Source organism: Meriones unguiculatus, chromosome 20, assembly GCF_030254825.1.
Source record: "Meriones unguiculatus strain TT.TT164.6M chromosome 20, Bangor_MerUng_6.1, whole genome shotgun sequence".
Classification (NCBI taxonomy): Eukaryota; Metazoa; Chordata; class Mammalia; order Rodentia; family Muridae; genus Meriones; species Meriones unguiculatus.
In genome coordinates, this window is record NC_083367.1 from 20197270 (window position 1) to 20217467 (window position 20198).

Here is a 20198-nt window from a genome sequence, read left to right on the forward strand (position 1 = left end):
CCAGCTATAGCTCCCACCCTCATTCCCTTCCAATCCCACCCTCCCTCCCTCATCTCCCTCTCCAAGTTGACTGACAGGGGAGGTCTTCCTCCCCTTCCATCTGACCCTAGCCTATCAGGTCTCATCAGGACTGGCTGCATTTTCCTCCTCTGTGGCCTGATAAGGCTGCTCCTCCTTCAGGGGGAGCCGCCACTGAGTTCATGTCAGAGACAGTCCCTGTTCCCCTTACTAGGGAACACTCTTGAATACTGAGCTGCCGTGGGCTACATCTGAGCAGGGATTCATTTTCAAAAGAAGAGCCAAATTGTATAGAGAATATTGTGTTGTTTTATTTGTTAATCTAAGAAATCTGGCTTCGTGTGTTGTGTGACCTCTTAAGTTCATGGCAAAGAACATGATTTCCCATCCTCCTGCTCTAGCATATCTCAAAATCAGTTTCAGAGGTTAAAGACTTAAATGTGAACAATAAAGCTGGAAACACATGTTTGGTTATTGAGACAGGCTCTATCTACACAGTCCAGACTGTCAAAAGTTCCTGGTGAGCCTCCTGCCTCTGCTCCCTGAGGGCTGATGCTGCACAGAGGCGTGTGCTGCTCTGCCTGACTGTTAACGAGATTTTTAAATAACAACACAAGACAACACCTTTATGACTTCTGGAAAGGGAAAGATTCTGGAATAAGACTTTCATTTGTCAAAGGAATAAGATTAAAATTTTTTTCAATGTAAAAATTTAGTCTTGGTAAAAATTCAGCTACAAAATTCACAGAATATATTTGCAATATATTGATCTAACAAAACTATGTGAGACAACTGGCTCGTTAATAGGACAAAAATGAATAACAAGAAAGATGCTTTAAAAGAGTATTTTTGAAAAGAAAGAGATGCCATTATTTGTAACATTAAAAGTTACATAACATTCAACCTGCTGATTTTTAAACATTTTTATTCCAGAGAACTTTCTATACTTATGCAATGAAATATAATCATACTGAAATAGGATCACATTAAACTTCCATTTCTTCTTTGCAAGTGGCCCCATCAACCTGCTGATTTTAACTCTAAATATAGCCCTAAGAAAAATTATAGCATACAGTACCAAGACTCAAACAAGAATGCTCAATTGTTTGTACAGAAAAACAAGAAAACCACAAGTGTACATAAATACAGGGATGGACAAATAAATAAAATTCATAGAGTTGTATATTAAATAGCAGTGGAAATGAATTATAAGCTATCCTTTCAAAAATAGACAGCATTTAATCAGAAGAGAAGATTAAGTATGAAAAGTTTGTAATGAGGCAAAACTAACCTTTTGTTAGATTGTTCAGAGTAAATACAGAGTAGAACTGAAAGCAAAACAAATTACTTTATAAAAACCTAGACCCTCCTTTGTAGCCAGGGAAAAAGCTCATTCCCTGTACTGGGTTGACAGTCTCTGGAATAGAGAACCATGGGAATAAAAAGGGGTCCATGGACCCTCAAGAGGGTTGAAATGTCTGATTTCTTAAGCTCAGAGAATTATATGTATTATTATTAATTATATTTATTTTTATTTGTTTGTTTGTGTTTCAAGACAGGGTTTCTCTGGTGTAGCTTTGGCTGTCTTGGACTTGCTTTGTAGACCAGGCTGGCTTCTAACACACAGTAATCTGCCTCCCTTTGCCTTCCTGAGTGCTGGTATTAAAGGCATGCAAGCATCAGACCCAGCTTATTTTATTTTTATTATAAACTATGCCTTGATGTATTAGCTTTTTATTCAGTTTCTTATTAAGGTTCAAAGGCATTACAATGAGTTTATAATTTTCTTTTTCTTTTGGAGACCAACGTAGTTTGGGCTTCTAAGAAGCACAGGTGACATTTTCAGATGTGATGATACTGAGAGTCAGTCGTTTGTCAAATGAAGACAACACTTAACTCATAGTGTGTTGTTAGGATGATGTTAGAGTATAGTGATAAAAAATGAGCTTATATGATATAAGGTTCATATTTGAAATATACTGATGATAAAAATTTCTTTAACAATAAGCAAAAATAGAAATCATGTGTTTGAAATGAAATGTGCTAAATGGCATTAAATTACTGCTGCTCTGTTCATTACATCACTCCCAAATTGTAGTATGTTTTATTGAAAGGACTCAAAGTTTGTGGTCTAAACTTCCTCGCCATCCATTTTGCACACAGCATTACTACTAACATGTTTCAGCTAACATGTTACTAACTAACATGTTACTACTAACATGTTGGATCGGACATGCAGAATACCAAGGGTCTTCCAACTTCAGACTTGAAGGAGCCACCTGCCAGCAGAAACAAGGAAAAAAGAAAGTGGAATGAAGTTCAAGGAGATTCAGGGGTTCAAGTTTGAGCAGACACGGCTAAAAGTGAAGTCTTGAATTACTGAAGAAGGCAGAAGGAGCCTCGTTCCTCCAGAGGCCAGGATTGCATTGCAGGCCACTATCTGCATGACTTCATTTGATCAAGACATATCAAAGTGAATTGGTTTGACACCCCCAAAAGGGTAACTTCCACTAGCAAAAGTCATACTGCTCTATAGAACAAAGGAAAGGTTACTTTGCTAAAAATCTTTTGAGTCAAAAGAAGACAGAATTTCCTCCCATCACGAGGAACCAAGAAAAAACATCGTATTTCCTGGCTGCCCACTCACCTTACCACTCCCTCCCCCAAGTCCCTTTTCACAGCAGAGAAAGAAATCACAGAAGAGAAACACTGGCTGGGTGAGCCAGACTTTCCTTCCCAGTGTGATTCAGCCTCTGCTGGAGGAGGGGTAGGCAGCCAGCTCTAACTGTGTACCCCGGGCTGGCTTTCAATATTAGACATCTGGAGTTTTTGAAAATTAACACTGGAACAAAAGTTACTATCATCCTATATGTCCCCTTCACCCACCCTCAGTCCAAAGTTTATTTTAGCCTACTTGAACAAGAAGGAGGAGGAGGGGAAGAAGGAGGAGCAAAAGGAGAAGGAAAAGAAGGAAGAGCAGGAGGAGGAGGAGGAGAAGAAGAAAGCTATTGGGAAACACTGTCTAGAACTTTAGAAATCAAATCAACATAAGGGCATGTTATTAGGGATTACAACCACCCATGATTGATTTTTATCGCAAACTAAAGGAACAATGTGTTAAGTGACACTGCATCTCAGTTAATAGCCTTCCTCTCTCCTTCCAGCATATCTACTTAACCGTGTGTGACTGCCGCCAGGGTGATCAACAGTATCTGTTATCTGTGTAGTTGTCTTATCTAGGTGGAATGATACAACCTGTGATTGAGTCCCAGAGATAACACAATGCCATGGGGTCCTTTGGGCATTAGAATAGCAGGGGGAGTTTTGCCAAGGCCTCCTAGGGTGTCTGAGGTGCTTAAGGACCCTGGGAGGTACCCTCTGGTAATCCACAGACCAAATAAGAGCTCTAGGTTGCTGGATTGTTTAATCCACTATACATGCTCCACATTTCTGACCTAAGACTCTAATAATACATTCCCCTTATTTGGTTGCAATGTACCTAAGATAACCTAAGTGTCCAGAGGATATCTGTACATTACCTTTGAGAGGCCTGATCACTTTTGTTTTAGGTTCCCCACCAAAACTGTCAGGATGATGTCTGTCTGTTAAGGTACACTTATTGTGTGAAGTTCACACTCACGGGTATTGTGAATTCTTCCGGGCCACCAGAGTACAATCAACACTTGTTTAAACCTCAACAGACTCACCCCACAAGAGTGATTTATTGTATCAACAATATACCTGTGAAGCAGCTGTGAAACACTCACTGTCTAGCAGAAAAAGAGAGCTCCCAAAGCTCAGTCTACATGAACTTCACTATTATTCTCTCGAACAGGATAGAACATTCTAGAAGGGGCTCCCAAATTGCTTGCCTTCAGGGTAATAAGGAATCTGGGTTGAAAATTTGGACAGCTGCCATCTTCTATGCCCAGAACACAGTAAGGAAAAGTTATTTGTATCTCCTGACAGCTTGCTAGAGTCTTCCACCATGTAGGTTTCAAGGATCAAATTCAGTTACCAGGTACCTTGATGACTCAGGCATTGGAATTTGAAGTCACAAATCCATATGATCCTATTCATTAAATACATTTCACACAAGATCATTGTAAAACATTTTAATCTAAACTCTGCTCCCCAACTATGATATATTCCCACTTTTGAAAAACAAAATTGGCTTCGACTCTTTCTTAAAACTGATATTTACTTTGAGCGGGGGGGGGGGGATGGAAGGCTTAACTTTGGCCCACTTAGTTTTTCCACATAGCACTCTTGGGAACTGGGACAAATGGACAAGAAGCCTTCAGATTTAATACTGCATTTAAAAATAGATGCTGGCTTAACTTTATTGCTATTTATAACCACTGCCTTTTTTGGATATGTGTGCTGATCACCAAGGGTACGCTCATTGAGAAAATGAAGTCTGGCTATAGGGCTTGGGGGAAATCATTTATCAAATGTAGCAGTCTTTCAGTGTCTCCTGTTTGGTCTCGTTTAAAACAGTCTTTTCCACTCTCAAGTCAGAGAAATATTTTCCTAGATTTTCTTCAAGGTTTAAAATTTGGTTTTGACACATGACTTTCTTACTTTGTCTAGAACTGTTTTTTAGTGTGTTATGAGCCAGATATCCAACTCAATTTTATTTATAATTATCATTCACTACCAGCTGTACTTAAATATCTTGTCCTTTCCCTGCTATTCAGCTATGTCACCCCATCATAAGACAACTTTTTTAATGTATACATGCAACACATGAAATAATGGTCTCAGTGACGGCCAAGAAATGCTAACCAGGAATGGGGAGATACCATTTTATAACCATTTGGTTGACCTGTCTACTCTGTTCCACTAGAAATAGCTCCTTCTCTGTGTCTCTGTATTCCAGCCAATTCTATTACTTGTTTATTTTGTCTTAGGATGGAGCCAGTTTTGTTTTTTGTTTTTTGTTTTTGTTTTTGTTTTGTGTGTGCGTGTGTGTGTAGTATCTTTCCATACAGAGCTAGAGTTGCTTTTCTAATAGTTTCTTATCCATGTACTAATGTAATGGCAAATTAGGTCCGTGGGTATTTTTTCCTGTCTCATTCTATACTTGTCCAATTTAAACACTTTAAAACTTTATTTTATTTGTTTGACTAAATAGTCTAAAACAAATCTACTTGTTGTTTTCTTGTGTTGGTGAACAAACCCAGAGGTTTATGATACTATCCAAGGGCTGTGTGTATTTTTGCTGCTGGGACAACTCACTCAGGATGATCCTTTCCAGGTCCCACCATTTACCTGCAGATTTCATGATTTCTTTATTTTTCATTGCTGAGTAATACTCCATTGTATAGATGTACCACAGTTTCTGCATCCATTCTTCAGTTGAGGGGCACCTGGGCTGTTTCCAGCTTCTGGCTATTACAAATAAAGCTGCTACAAACATGGTTGAGCAAATGTCCTTTTTGTGTACTTCAGCCTCTTTTGGGTATATGCCTAGGAGTGGTATGGCTGGATCTTGAGGAAGCGCTATTCCTAGTTGTCTGAGAAAGCTCCAGATTGATTTCCAGAGTGGTTGTACAAGTTTACATTCCCACCAGCAGTGGGAGGGTTCCCCTTTCTCCATAACCTCTCCAGCATGTGTTGTCACTTGAGTTTTTTATGTTGGCCATTCTGATGGGTGTAAGGTGAAATCTCAGGGTTGTTTTGATTTGCATTTCCCTATGGAGGAGCTAGGAGATTAGATTGCTGGAGATAGTTTAAGGCCAAGCACATTGGATAAGTCAGCTGTGAGAGGGGTTTGAGCCAGAACAACTGAGTTGAACAAGCCAGCTATGAGCTCAGAAAGAACAAGAAATGGTGACCTTACTAAGTAGTAGGTCTCAGAGGCTGATACATTCTAGGCCCAGGTTAAACAGGAACTCCACAAGGAGAGCAACAGAACAAGAAAATTTGAACACAGGGAACTTCCCAGAGACTCGTACTCCAACCAAGGACTATTCATGGAGATAACCTAGAACCCCTGCACAGATGTAGCCCAGGGCAGTTCAGAGTCCAATTGGGTTACATAGTAATGTGAAGAGGGACTGCCTCTGACATGAACTGACTGGCCTGCTCTTTGATCACCTCCCCCTAAGGGGGGAGCAGCCTTACCAGGCCACAGTAGAGGACAATGCAGCCACTTTTGATGTGAACTGATAGACTAAGATCAGAAAGAAGGAGAGGAGGACCTCCCCTATCAGTGGACTTGGGGAGGGGCATGCATGCAGGAAGGGGAGGAAGGGTGGGATTGGGAGGGGAGGAGGGACGGGCTTATGGGGGATACAAAATGAATAATGTGTAATTAATAAAAGTTAAATAAAAAATTTTTAAAAAGTTCCATTTATGGGGAAGAGCCTTGAACTCATTGGCACAGGAGACAACTTCCTGAACATAACACCAACAGCTCAGACTCTAAAATCAACAATTAATAAATGGGACCTATTGAAACTGAACAGCTTCTATATGACAAGGCAAAGGACACTGTTAATAAAATTAAATGACATTCTACAGATTTAAAAACTTTTCGCCAGTCCTACATCTGACAAAGGGCTAATATCCAAAATATATAATGAACTCAAGAAATCAAATACCAATAAAAAAATAACCCAATTAAAAAATGGGGCACAAAACTAAACAGAAAATTCTCAACAGAGGAATCTTGAATGGCTGAGATGCACTTAAAGAAATGCTCAACTTCCTCAGTCATCAGGGAAATGCAAATCAAAACGACTCTGAGATTCCATCTCTCACTGGTCTGAATGGCTAAGAGGAACATCTCAAGCAACAGTGCATGCTGGCAAGAGTGTGGAGAAAGGGGAACCCTCCTCCATTGCTGGTGGGAGTTTAAACTTGTACAAGCACTTTGGAAATCAATTAGGCTGGGGCTTTGTCAGAGAACCCCAGTTCTTTACCTCAAGACCCAACTATACCACTCCCGGGTATATACCCAAAAGACGCTCTATCATACAAGGACGCTTGCTCAACCATGTTCGCATCAAATGTTCCACAAGCAGAAAATGGATAAAGAAAGTGTGGCACATTTACACAATAGAATACTACTTAGATATTAAAAACAAAGAAATCATGAAATTTGCAAGCAAATGGATGGAACTAGAAGTGATCATCCTGAAGGAGGTAACCCAGAAAGACACACATGGTATATACTCACTTATAAGGGGATTTTAGCCATACAGTATAGGATAAGCATACTAGGAGATAAATAACAAGGAGGACCCAAGGAGATAAATAACAAAGATGATCCAAGGGAGGATGCATAAATCTCACTTGGAAGGGGAGATAGACTAGATGGAGGTAATGGCTGAAGAGGGAAAAAGGTAGAAGAGGGTGCACAGAGAATTAAGAGGGCAGAGATCAGACCTGGGAAGAGTGAAGGCCAGAAGACAGAAGGCCTGTAGAGAAAAGAGAAATGGAGGGTGACAAGCTGGAGACCTTTGGTCAGGGTAGGCTCCTGGGAGGATATGAGGGGGACTCAAGCAAGACTCCTAGTAGCAGAGACCATAGAGACTAAAGAGGACACTCACTAACTGGTCTAGCCTCCTAGTGTAGTATAGTATAGTATAGGGAGGGGAACTCCAACCCACCCACAAAAACTTCAACCCAAATTTACCCCACCTACAAGATGTGCAGGGATAAAGCAGAGATTTAGGAAATGGCCAACCAATGCCTGGCCCAACCAAAGACCCACCCTATGGGACAGTGACAGACAACCCCTGACACTGTGAAGGAAAATCTACTAATCTTGAAGACAAACGCCTGCAAGAGTTGTCATCTGAGAGACTTTACCCAGCAGCACCTCAAAACAGACGCTGAGACTCACAGCCAAAAGCTGGGAGATGCTTATGCAGTCTTGTGGAAAAGTGAGAGGAAAGAGAAAAGGACTGGATGTGGCACAAGCGTCACAAGAAGACCAACAGAGCCAACTGACCAGGGGCAACAAGGGCCTGTGGAGACTGAAGCGCCAAGCAAAGACCATGCATAGACTAGACCTAGGCTCCCTACAAAGATGGCCAGCTTAGGCTTCATGTGGATCTCCTAGTAAGGGAAGAGGGGACTGAATCAGACAAGGACTCACTTGCTAGATTTTTGATTACTTTCCCCTGGTGGGACTGCCTTACCAGAACATGGTCCTGATGAGCTGGGGTAGATGAGAAAAGGAGCTCCTCCTTTCTGAGAAATAGGAGAGAGGGAGGGGAAAGGAGGAAGGGGATGACTAGGAGAGAAGAGGGATGGGACTACAACTGGGATGTAAACTGAATAAAAAAATAAAAGTCAAAAGTTCCATTTACAGGATACTATCAAGGATAGACCTTAAGAAAATGATTTTTAGGTGATTACAAAACTATTATACCTATTGTTACAACACACACATTATAAAGGAAAAAAGAGAAATTACAATTAGAGCATTATCAACTAGAAGGTATTATCATACATATTTTGGCATACTTCCTCTAGTCAATCTCTGTAAGACATGTCCCAGATACTTTAAATTTTTTTATTTGTTTATTATACTGAATGCATATTTCTCTTCTGTCTGTCTCTGTCTCCGTCTCTGTCTCTCTCTGTCTCTCTGTCTCTCTCTCTCTCTGTGTGTGTGTGTATGTGTGTCCCACAATCTGCATGCAATGCATGTAGAGTTCAGAAGACAATGTATAGGAAGTCTGTGAGTCCTGGGGACTGAACTCAGTTTATAAAGCTTGGCAGAAACTGTTTTTACTAGCTGTGCTATCTTGACAGCTATGACTAAGTAGTTTCTTCATCCATCTTTCCAGAAACACACACACACACACACACACACACACACTTGTGCACCCTTACACACATCAGATCACAAGTATATTACTTTTCTATTTCTATACTGTTACATTAGTATTCCCTAAACCAAATATGCCTCAAAATAGGAGTTTGTATGGCTGATTTGTTAAAAATCAATTCATACTAAATTTTGTTTAGGAGTCGGGAGTGATGGTTTCAATCCCAGTAACCATCAATCTAGAGGATGACGCAGAAGGATTATAAATTCAAAGCCATGTAATGAAACCTTGTCTTTCAAAAACTTTACTACATTAAGACACAAAACAATAAAAAAAAAAATCCCTTTAGGTAAATTTTTTTTACTATTTCTGGTAAATAAGGTTAATGTGTAAAAACTCGATACATTCATGTTAATATGTTTTCACTTCCTGTTATATTTTGGACACCTGTCACCTCCATTCTTCCTTTATCCCCACACAGCTGGTGTGACCAAACATGGACCTATGTGGGTTCCACCAACCCTCTGACATGCTTAATCTTAAGTGGATGCTGAATCCAAGGCCATGGTGCCTAGAGAAGGCTTCAGTGTCTTTGTGCCCACTGAACTATGTCCTATCTCTTTTGGCCTCTACTGAGAGTATTGGGCTACTTGTCTGGATGGATGCTGGAAATTTCCACATGAGCTCAGATCTAGGTCTCTGACAGCATTCAGCTCCTTTAGGGGCTCTCACTATCAGATATTTATATTCTTATTTTGCTAATCAGTAGCTCAAATCAATGCAAACATGCTGATTGCCTAGCCTAAGCCAAGCTAATGTGGATGGTGAGATGGGATGGTCTGGACTTTGATTTTATGCTGAAATGCCACTGCAAACAGACCCCAGTCAGCCCTGCCAAGAGCCTGATTTGGGGCTCACCACAGCCCTGACAGACTGGTTCAGCCCCAAATTGGATTCCGTAGACACTGACACCATATGGAGCTTGCAATGTCTCTTTGGCACTGTAACTTGAACAATAAACCATCACACTCAGAATCATCTTCCACTAATTCTGGCTTCCTGTCCAACTCTAGTGCTCCTTACCAAGATCCTGGCTGAGGTTTTGGAAAAGTTCTGCTGGGTTCTGACATTTACAACTTTATAGTTTACAAAAATATCTTTATATGCATTTCCCCAATCTAGTTTTGAACCTTAAAAAAAAATGAGATGATAGAAGAGGCTTGTTACATTTCAGTTTCTCCAAGAAGGGGATCTGAAGTCGGATGAGTTAGTTGTAGTGGCATAGCTAATGAGTGCCATCTTTAGGATTTGAACTCTCTCCTCCTTTCAGTGTTTTCTTCAGGCTGTGGGGCTTGGGAGAGACAATCTCCACTTTGAACAGACTTCACATTTAATTTCAAAAGGCAGGCATCTTTCCAGCATGAAAAGTTAGAAAGCCAGGAAGCCCAGGAAAACACTTTAACCCCTCCCCCCAAATAATAATTCAAAAGGCATAAATATGAGAGACTGCTTTCAGCAGGGTAAAAGTCGGTGGATGTGTAGGACCTCTGAGCCAAATCCTTCCTTGTCTCAAGGCCAGAAACTATGTGACTGAGCAACATGCAGAGCTGTCTAGGGAAAGTTAGGTCCAACATCCCTGCAGACCTAGCTGACATGGATATTTTGGAGTAGAGAAGCATTCATAGTTTATAAGACCTATGGCAGTGTTAGCTGGAACCATCTGTTGTTGCTGGCACTATCATCAATGGTCTCAACAGAGAGTTGAAAAGACTAAGAAAAAAAAACATTGTTTTCTGGTATCTACGCATGGGGTAGTGGACATAGAAGAAAATATGATCCCACTTCACACTTTCTGAAAGTCAACAGCAAATATCGTGAATGTCTCTTCCCCTTCCTTCCTTCCTTCCTTTTTTCCTTTCTTTCTTTCTTCCTTCCTCCCTCCCTTCCTCCCTCCCTCCTTCCTTCTTTCCTTGTTTTCTTTTTGGTTAAGAAAAATAGTGTGTGTGTGTGTGTGTGTGTGTGTGTGTGTGTGTGTGTAGGGGGGGTGGTGGGCAGGGTTTTCATCAGCATGGGACTTACCAAGTAGTACTAGGCTGGCAGAGAGTCCAGGGATATGGTGGTCTCTACTTTCCAACACTGAGATTACAAGCAAGCACAACCATGCCTTCTTTGACATCGATTCAGGATTAAGTTGCCCTATTTGCACAGCAAATACTTTTCACACTGAGCTGTGTCTCTAGCATTTGAAGTGAAAACCAGGAGTAGTGACCAGAAAAAAAAAATCAGGACAGGGTTTCATTATGTAGCACTGGCTGTCCCGGAACTCACTATGTAGACCAGGCTGGTCTTGAACTCACTAATCACTGTGCTTTACCTCAAACACTCAAACACTCAAGTTCAAATCTCAGACATTGAATTATACATTCAGGTGAGAGCAAAATGTAATTTTCCTACTTGAAAAAAATTAACATTCGTCAAAAATGACAAAATTATATTCTACATTGAATAAAAATACCTAGAGAAAGCAGCTGGACTAGACTTGATAGTGTGTTTTCCATATTAGCAGAGTTTAGGCTCAAGTCCGGAAGAATGCATAGGTGCTAGTTAGATAACGCGGTCATCACAGGCTGTGGAAGGGGCAGGGAGGGTTCCCATGGCAGTTTTGCATTCTGCATGGAAGCCAGAATGGCTGTGGGGATCTCTCAGTAGTGGAAAGCCCATTACTTATGTCACCAGGGGTCTTACAGGTTTGGCCTTGCTTGAAGATCTATTAAAAACAAGTCCCGTGGACGAAGTTTAGGGACATGGATTTTACGTGAATCCTTGTCCCTAGAAACCTCCAAGTTGAGAGTATTCCATGGCACCAGGGAAAGAATATTATTAAATGAACATTTAAGAAGATCCCACTGCTATGCTGCAGAGGAGAATTTGAAGGAGTTTTGGCAGTACACAAAGGACTAGCCATGAGACGGTGAGATGGTTCAGGTAAGAAATTATGTGATAGACATGACATTCCAGAGGAGATAAAAGCTTAGACATTAAAGAGATTTTTTTCAGGAGTTAAAATATTATTCTGGATATTTCATTTTTATTAAATAATATTTAATATAATAATTTTCCGTTTCCCTAAAGGACTAGAAGGTTTGCTTACTGTATTATTCTCACATCCATCAGCACATTTTCTGATTTTATTTTAATTTACTTAGTATATTTGTACTCAGATATGTGACTTTAAGTTGTATTTTTCTTAAAAATACAAAATCCTAGCAGAATGTGATGGTGAATGCCTATAATCCCATTACTTCTGAGTTTGAGGAGAGAGGATTGATAAACTCAAGGCCAATCTGAACTCCATAGTGAGTTCAAGGCCAGGCAGGGCTACGTGGTAAAACCCTGTCTTAAAAAACTAAAAACCAAATCTTCCAACCAAATACCAAAACAAAAGGGGCACAACATTTGTTTATATAAAATATTTCTAATTTTGGTGGTTGAATAGACACAGCATATTGTATGATCATTTAAGGGGTCTGTGCAACCTGCAGCTGGTGTGGGGTCAGTGGCCCAGACCCTGTGAAGCCAGGAGCCCTTGTATCAAGAGATTCCTCTTCCCTCTTGGAAATGATTCCTGGTGTTTTGTTTTTCTTGTTGTTTTCATTGTAAAAATGACCACCATTAAAAATTAAAATGACCACCATTTAATGACCACCATTAAAAATACCTATTTATTAAATACTCTTATTTGGTATTAGTATTTTCTAGTAGAAATTTTACCTTCTGCCCTTTTTTGGTTACGGGAAAGCTGGATTTCTTAGACTCAAATAATGTCAAGTCTCCTGTCTTGAAACCCTCTTCCATGATGACTACATAAACAAGTAAATGAATGAGGCAGAAAATACTATAAACAGCCATCTATTAGCCAATGGATACTTCTTCCTGTGTTAGAAATTCTAAAGTTCAAATCGATATGAAGCTTACTTTGTAAAGAGGGTCATGAGAACTGTGAAGTGTTGGTACTTCCTATTTTCTGACTCACTCTAATGGAAAATCTATAAAACTGGAGTTTACAGAGCGATGCTGTGTACATTCGTGAAACTAATATTCAACTACATGCTAATTGGTTTCACCTTCATCAACTGATTGGAACGAGGGGGTGTGGAACATCCAGGGGACTGGTGGATTTCAGGGGGACGAGCCCTCAAATGATATCTGGCTCCCTCAAACCTGAGCAGAGTTTCAATGAATCAGATAGTGGAAAATATCTAAAACACCTAGATAAGTAGATGGGTGCTGTTCTTGAAGAGCGGTGTGTGTGTGGGGGGGGATTGGCAATGGAAGAGAGTTTTATTTTAATTTCTTTGTTATCGCAGAGTTGCAAATTCCTTGCTTTGTTTTTTAAGGGGTAATTTATTTATTTTGAGAGGAGATTTTTATGTAACCCAGGCTGGCCTTGATTTCAGGATGATCTTGACCTTCTCAAACTCTGGCCTCATCCCGTGTGCTAGGGTTACAGGTCTGCACAGCCACAGCCAGTTTATGTGGTGGTGGTGGTGGTTGAGCCCAGGACTTTATACATTAGGGAAGAACTACATTGCCTAAGCTCCATCCCTAGCCTAAGTATCGTAGAAGAAAGAAACTCCGGCTTCAGTTTGCTGCACTTTCTCAAGATACACATGTACTTCTTGTTTGTATTCCTATGTGACTTGACAGTAGCCAATTGTCCTTTTTAGTATATACACATATATAAAAAAATGACGGGTTTGTTGAAATGGCTTATCAGGGAAAGATGATTGCTACCAATCCTGATGACCTAAGTTTAATCACTAGAACTCACATGATTAAAAAAAGACAAACCCCAAAAAGTTGTCCACTGTCCTCCACGTATGCATTGGTGGCACATGTGTGTATCCCCCTTCACTCGCAGGACAATGTGCACACCCACACACACAAGATTCCCCAAATTACTAACTTTAACTCAAGAGTTTACTTAATAATAAGAAAAGAATATAGGGTTGGTGAAGATCCTTTCCCAATCTGTAGGCTGTAGTTTTGTTCTGACGACAGTGTCCTTTGCTTTACAGAAGCTTCTCAGTTTCATGAGGTCCCATTTATTGATTGTTGCTCTTAGAGCCTGTGCTGTTGGTGTTCTGTTCAGGAACTCCTGTGCCAATGAGTTCAAGGCTCTTCCCCACTTTTTCTTCTAACAGATTTAGTGTGTCTAGTTTTATGTTGAGGTCTTTGATCCCCTTGGACTTTAGTTTTGTGCAGGGTGATAAATATGGGTCTATTTGCATTTTTCCATATGAAGACATCCAGTTAGACTATTCTTTTTTTCATTGTATGGGTTTGGCTTCTTTGTCAAAAATCAAGTATCGATAGGTGTGTGGGTTTATTTTTGGGTCTTTATTCTATTTCATTTATCCACTATTCTGTTTCTATGCCAGTACCATGGAGTTTTTATTACTATTGCTCTGAGTACAGCTTGAGATCAAGGATGGAGATACCTCCAGACAATCTGTTGTTTTACAGGATAGTTTTGGCAATTCTGGGTTTTTTTGTTTTTCCATATGAAGTTCAGAATTGTTCTTTCAAGGTCTGTAAAGAATTGTATTGGTAACCTAGAACCTCTGCTCAGATGTAGCCCATGGTAGCTCAGTAGCCAAGTGAGTTTGCTAGTAATGGGAACAGGGACTGTCTCTGACAAGGTGGGGGTGGTGACAAAAAGATGAGGCTGGGTCTCAAGGGCAGTTGGCAGTGCCTGTCCTAGCACCTTGTGCAGAGACAGACAGTACTCTGAAGGATTCTTCTTGATTTATAAGGAAACGAGATTTCATTGTTGAGAATCTGAGAAGGGCATGTCCCATTTGCCGAAGAATGCAGCAGTCACTGAGTCTGTCGCTAACTCCTTTGTGTCTGATTTTGGGCTCATGGTGATAGCATCCTTCTTGAATGTTTCTGATGAGGGAGCAACTGATCACAGGCATAAGTTTTTGTACCTGTTTGGTAAAACAGCTCATGCACAAATGGTCATGACAGTAGCTTACCTCGAACCTTGGTTTACCTGTTATTGGCTCTGGGACATTGATTTTGATGTGGCCTTGTGGCCACAAGCAGAAGAGGGTAACCATTGTATTTTAATACCCCAGATGTGTATTGTTACTGTGTACCCTAAACTTTACTTGTTTCCATGAATACTAATGAGTTTAAACCCTAGTTGTACATCTGATTCACTGGCTTATGAAACGAAAATCTACAAGTCTACAAGTGCCATCCTAGGCCAAAGATGAGTGTCTGTGTTGGCCCCATTTACAGTACTCAAGAAACTGAGGCAGGATCTAGGTCAGTCTGTGCTACATAGTGAGAACTTGTGAAAAAAAAAAAGAAAATGAAAAGAAAGAGTGAAAGAGAATAGAGAGAGAAAGAAAGAAAGATGGAAGGAAGGAAGGAAAGAAAGAAGGAAAGGAAGGAAGGAAGGAAGGAAGGAAGAAAGAAAGAAAGAAAGAAAGAAAGAAAGAAAGAAAGAAAGAAAGAAAGAAAGAAAGAAAAGAAAAGAAAAACACCTTTCTGGTAGGATAAAAGTGAGAAGTTCCCTGATATATTTCAATGTTTGTATGTGTGTGTGTATGTGTGTGAGAGAGAGAGAGAGACAGACAGACAGACAGACAGACAGACAGACAGAGGGTCCCCTACAGGACAGAATCAATGGGATGATTATATATGGCTATGTGTGTGTGTGTGTGTTTGTGTGTGTGTGAGGGTGAATTTATTAACTCAGCTTACATCAAAATAACAGTTTGAAAGGCTGACAATTGGCTGAACTCTGGAAGGTTCCTGACAGGCTCCTCGTCCTTAGTCTGTGATGGAAACTTGGGTTCTGATATCAGTGAAGGGATCAGCAGCAGCAAGAACAACAGGGTAAATCAAGAGGGTAAGCCAAGGGATGAAAGGCAAGTAGCATTCCTTCTGCCGGGCCCTTTTTATCTGAGCTGCTCCCAGGTGTCACCCACAGTTGAGGTGGGTTGTCTAGCATCAATTAAGGCAATCAGGGTGGTTCTTCAGTTGAAGATTCTTATTGAGATGATTTTAATTTGTAGCAAGTTGATTTTAAATTCAACCATAAAAAGTGTGCGTGCGTGCGTGCGTGCCTGTGTGCATGCGTGCCTGTGTGCATGCCTACACTTGTGGGGAACTAAGAGGACCACATACTACAACATAATCGATTAGTTCTCTCCTTTTTCATTTAGCTGGTTACAGAGGGTCTAACTCAGGTTACCATGATTGTGAAGCAAGTGCTTTTACCCACTGAGCCATTTCACTCCCTCTCTAATTTATTTTCTAACTGATGTATTAAATGAGAAAACAGAAGTGCAGAGGCATGAGACAAGTTGCCTAGGCTGAGTAACTACAGGCAAAAAGACCCAGAAACATAAACGTTTCTCTTGTAAAATATCAAGCTCTTCCTTTGATATTTGGATTTCCTGTCATCTATGATATCAACTATTAAACATCAGAAAAAAATGTGAAGGTAAGTTGATTTTTCCCCATTGGAGTGGTTCAAATCTGGAGAAAATTTGTTTGGCTAACATTTTTTAGAGATTTATTTTATTACTGTGTGTGTGTGTGTGTGTGTGTGTGTGTTCATATGTCACTGGCGGCCATAAGAGGGCACTGGACGCCCTGGAGCTGAAGTTACAGGCAATTGTGATATGGATGTTGGGAACTGAACCTGTGTCAAGGGTTCTTAACTGTTCGAGCCATCTCTTCAGCCTCTGTTTGGGTAATAGTTAAGGAAACTGAAAAACAAACAAACAAAAAACAAAAACATATCTGCTTTCCAGGTGACATGACAAAACATTGGCCTCTCATGTGGGAGGCCCAATTTTCAGGGCCAGGAAAAAAACAAATGTAGCTTTCAAGCTTAAGCATGCGTCCAATAAAGGAGTTTTTGGGTGAAACTGCATCCAGGTGAGTGAACACAGAGACCACTAGCACCCCTGAGTAGAGCCACTCACAATCACTCAGACGACAGTGACCCACTGTAACTGCTAACAAAGAGAGCACAAGTGCCAATTTGCATATCACTCACTAGCACAATGTAATGTACGTCACACTTTTTAAGAAATTCAAAGAGGTCCTATATTCTCCTTTTTTTTTCATATTTGGAATCATGTAGCCTTTTATTTATTTTTGTTAAGAATCGTTGTTAGTTAATTTTTTTCTTTCTTTTTTATCTGTTTTTTTCTTATTTTTTAATTTTTATTTTTTTAATATTAGTTACACTTTGTTAACTTTGTATCCCTGATGTATCCCACCCCCTCTTTCCCTCCCAATCCCACCCTCCCTCCCTTATCTCCTCCCTGCCCCTTTCCAAGTCCCCTGATAGGGAAGAACCTCCTCCCCTTTCATCTGATACTGGTTTATCAGGTATCTTCAGGACTGGCTGCAAAGTCCTCCGCTGTGGCCTAGCAGGGCTGTTCCTCCCTCGGAGGGGGGAGGGGGGCCAAAGAGCCCGCCATTGAGTTTATGTCAGAAACAGTCCCTGTTCCCCTTATTAGGGTACCAACTTGGATACTGAGCTACCAAGGGCTACATCTGAGCAGAGGTTCTAGGTTGCATCCAGTTGAGGAATGGATACAGAAATTTGTGGTACTTTTATACAATGGAATACTACTCAGCAATTAAAAACAAGGAAATCATGAAATTTGCAGGCAAATGGTGGGAACTAGAAATGATCATCCGAGTGAGGTATCCCAAAAAGCAGAAAGACACACATGGTATATTTTTATTTTTCTTAATTACAGTTTATTCACTTTGTATCTCCCCTGTACCTCCCTCCCTCCTCCCCTCCCAGTCCCACCCTCCCTCTTCCCCACCCGTGTCCCTCTCCCAATCCACTGAAAAGGGAGGTACTCCTCCCCTTCCCTCTGATCCTAGTCTATCAAGTCTCATCAGGAGTGGCTGCATTGTCTTCTTCTGTGGCCTGGTAAGGCTGCTCTCCCTCGGGGGTGGGGGGGAGGTGATCAAAAGATCATCCTGAGTGAGATTATCCCAGAATCAGAAAGACACACACGGTATATACTCACCCATAAGTGGATACTAGACATATAATATAGGATGAACATACTAAAGTCAAGCTAATTGGGAAGGAGGACTCTGGCCAAAATCCTCAATCCCCATTCAAAAAGTCAAAGAGGATGGACATCTGAGGAGGGAGAAAACAGAGAACAGGACAGGAGCCTACCACAGAGGGCTCTACCCTGCAGGGTATCAAGGCAGATGTTGAGATTCATAGCCAAACTTTGGGCAGAGTACAAGGAATCTTATGAAAGAAAGAAGTGGGAGATAGTAAGACCTGGAGAGGACAGGAGCTCCCCGAGGACAGCGACAGATCCTAAAAGTCCGGGCACAGGGGTCTTTTCTGAAACTGATACTCCAGCCAAGGACCACTCATGGAGATGGCCTGGAACCCCTGCATGGAGGTAGCCTATGGCAGTTCAGTGGCCTCCATAGTAATGGGGACAGGGACTGCCTCTGACAGGAACTGACTAGCCTATATTCTTACATGGCTTAGTATATACCCCCTGTGCTTGCCAGCATGTAGTCTTAGCTTAAGGAAAAGTATGACCAGAATATATAATAAGAGGAGGCTGAAAAGGGGAAGCAGGAGGTGAGAAGACTGAAAAAGGCTCAAGCTTAGCCCGGAGCCCAGAACTGATGGCAGGGATGGATTTGAGATCCACCCACAGGTACTGGATGTGGATATGGGGGAAAATAAAGAATTGGCTAAGAAGAGGGTTGTGCCTCCTCGGGCATGGAAAACTCGGACATTGAGCAATGTGAATCCCTTTTGGGCAATAGTATATATGCTACCTTGTGCTGTATAAAGATGGCATTCTGCATAAGTAGGGGTGAAATTCTGAGAAACTAAACCAAAGGTACTTCTTTCTACCCAAGTTTTGGGGCTGCTTGCCTTTTAAAGGAATATTTTCTTTACAGTTCTGAATGTCAGGGGTCCTCACTTTAAAATAAAAACGAATGTACCCATAACATGACATGGTGAACCACACGACCCCCAGAAGTTTACCCACTTCAGATGGAGGCCCTGCTCTACTCCACTCCTCGGTGCCCGCTAAACCCTCTCTGTTCCCTGTCTGGATGCCATCCTCTGAGTCAGATGTTAATTATGTCACTTCCTGCTTTAGAAATCCTGGTGAGTTATGGTCAAGTGCTAATGCTCATCATGCTGACTGAGGAATTGCAATTTATCATGCTGGTTGAGAGACAGGAGAAAGAGTGGAGAGGAAGGGAGAGGGTCTTTTTGAGAGTTTATGATCTTCTGGGTAAGTATTCACACAGTGCAGATAGGACGGGTTTGCAACAGGACACTCATTGTCACTGAGCCCAAAATAGCAAGTATAGAAGAGAAGGCTCAAATAAACTATCCTACAAGAAAGCAAGGATCCAAATCCAGAACAAGGGGTATTCTGTAGAATAACTCTCTTAGGCTGGGCCTGGTAGCCTGTAATCATAGGACTTGGAAGACTGAATCAGAAAAACTGCCGTAAGTTCGAGGCCAACCTACCACATTGTTAGTGCCAAAGCCAGCTAGTGCTACAAGGCTGTCTCAGAAATATAACACAAAACAAAATAGAACAAACAAAAACTCAAGCATCTCATCTCAATCCTTCTAACAAACTGATATCGTAACTGGAATATTGGAGAAAAAAAGAGCCTTATGAAAAATAATCAGAAGTAGACAATTTTAACATTAGAATCGAGCAATAATGGTGTACCTTGATTGATGACACAGGACGGTGGTCCCATAAAATTACATTACATAATAATGTGTTAGCCACTTCTGTTTCTGTGAGAACACTCTGACAATAACACAATGATGAAGTCAATCAATGGCACAGTTCTCAGAACACATTTTTCATTAAACCATCATGCCCAGACCTCCCATGGATTGGCTCACAAGGAAATGTAATTAAGCTAGAGTTATAAAGATAGGAGCACATTTTTATGAATTTGAGATACACACTGAAATGTTTGTGGGTTTGAGGTCATAACTAGGATCTGCATTCATAGCTATCATAGTCCATCAAATAATTTTGAAGCAGAAGAAACAAATTTAACAAAATGTTGCTAGATGGGAGTTAATTGAATTTTTTATTTTATATTTTTTCATAAGCTAAAAGGGTTTTTAGGATAATTTTTCAAAGGAATGGCTCTAAAATCTTGATGATGGTCAGAATCACATGAGGAACTCAATGAAAGACTCCGGGAGCTGTGTAGTGGTCCTTGCCATTTCCATGGTTGGTATATTTAGGGGGGTGGTGGGAGTAGGGATCACACTCCATGGTTCCTGCCTTGTAACTTTTTCCCTAAACTGAC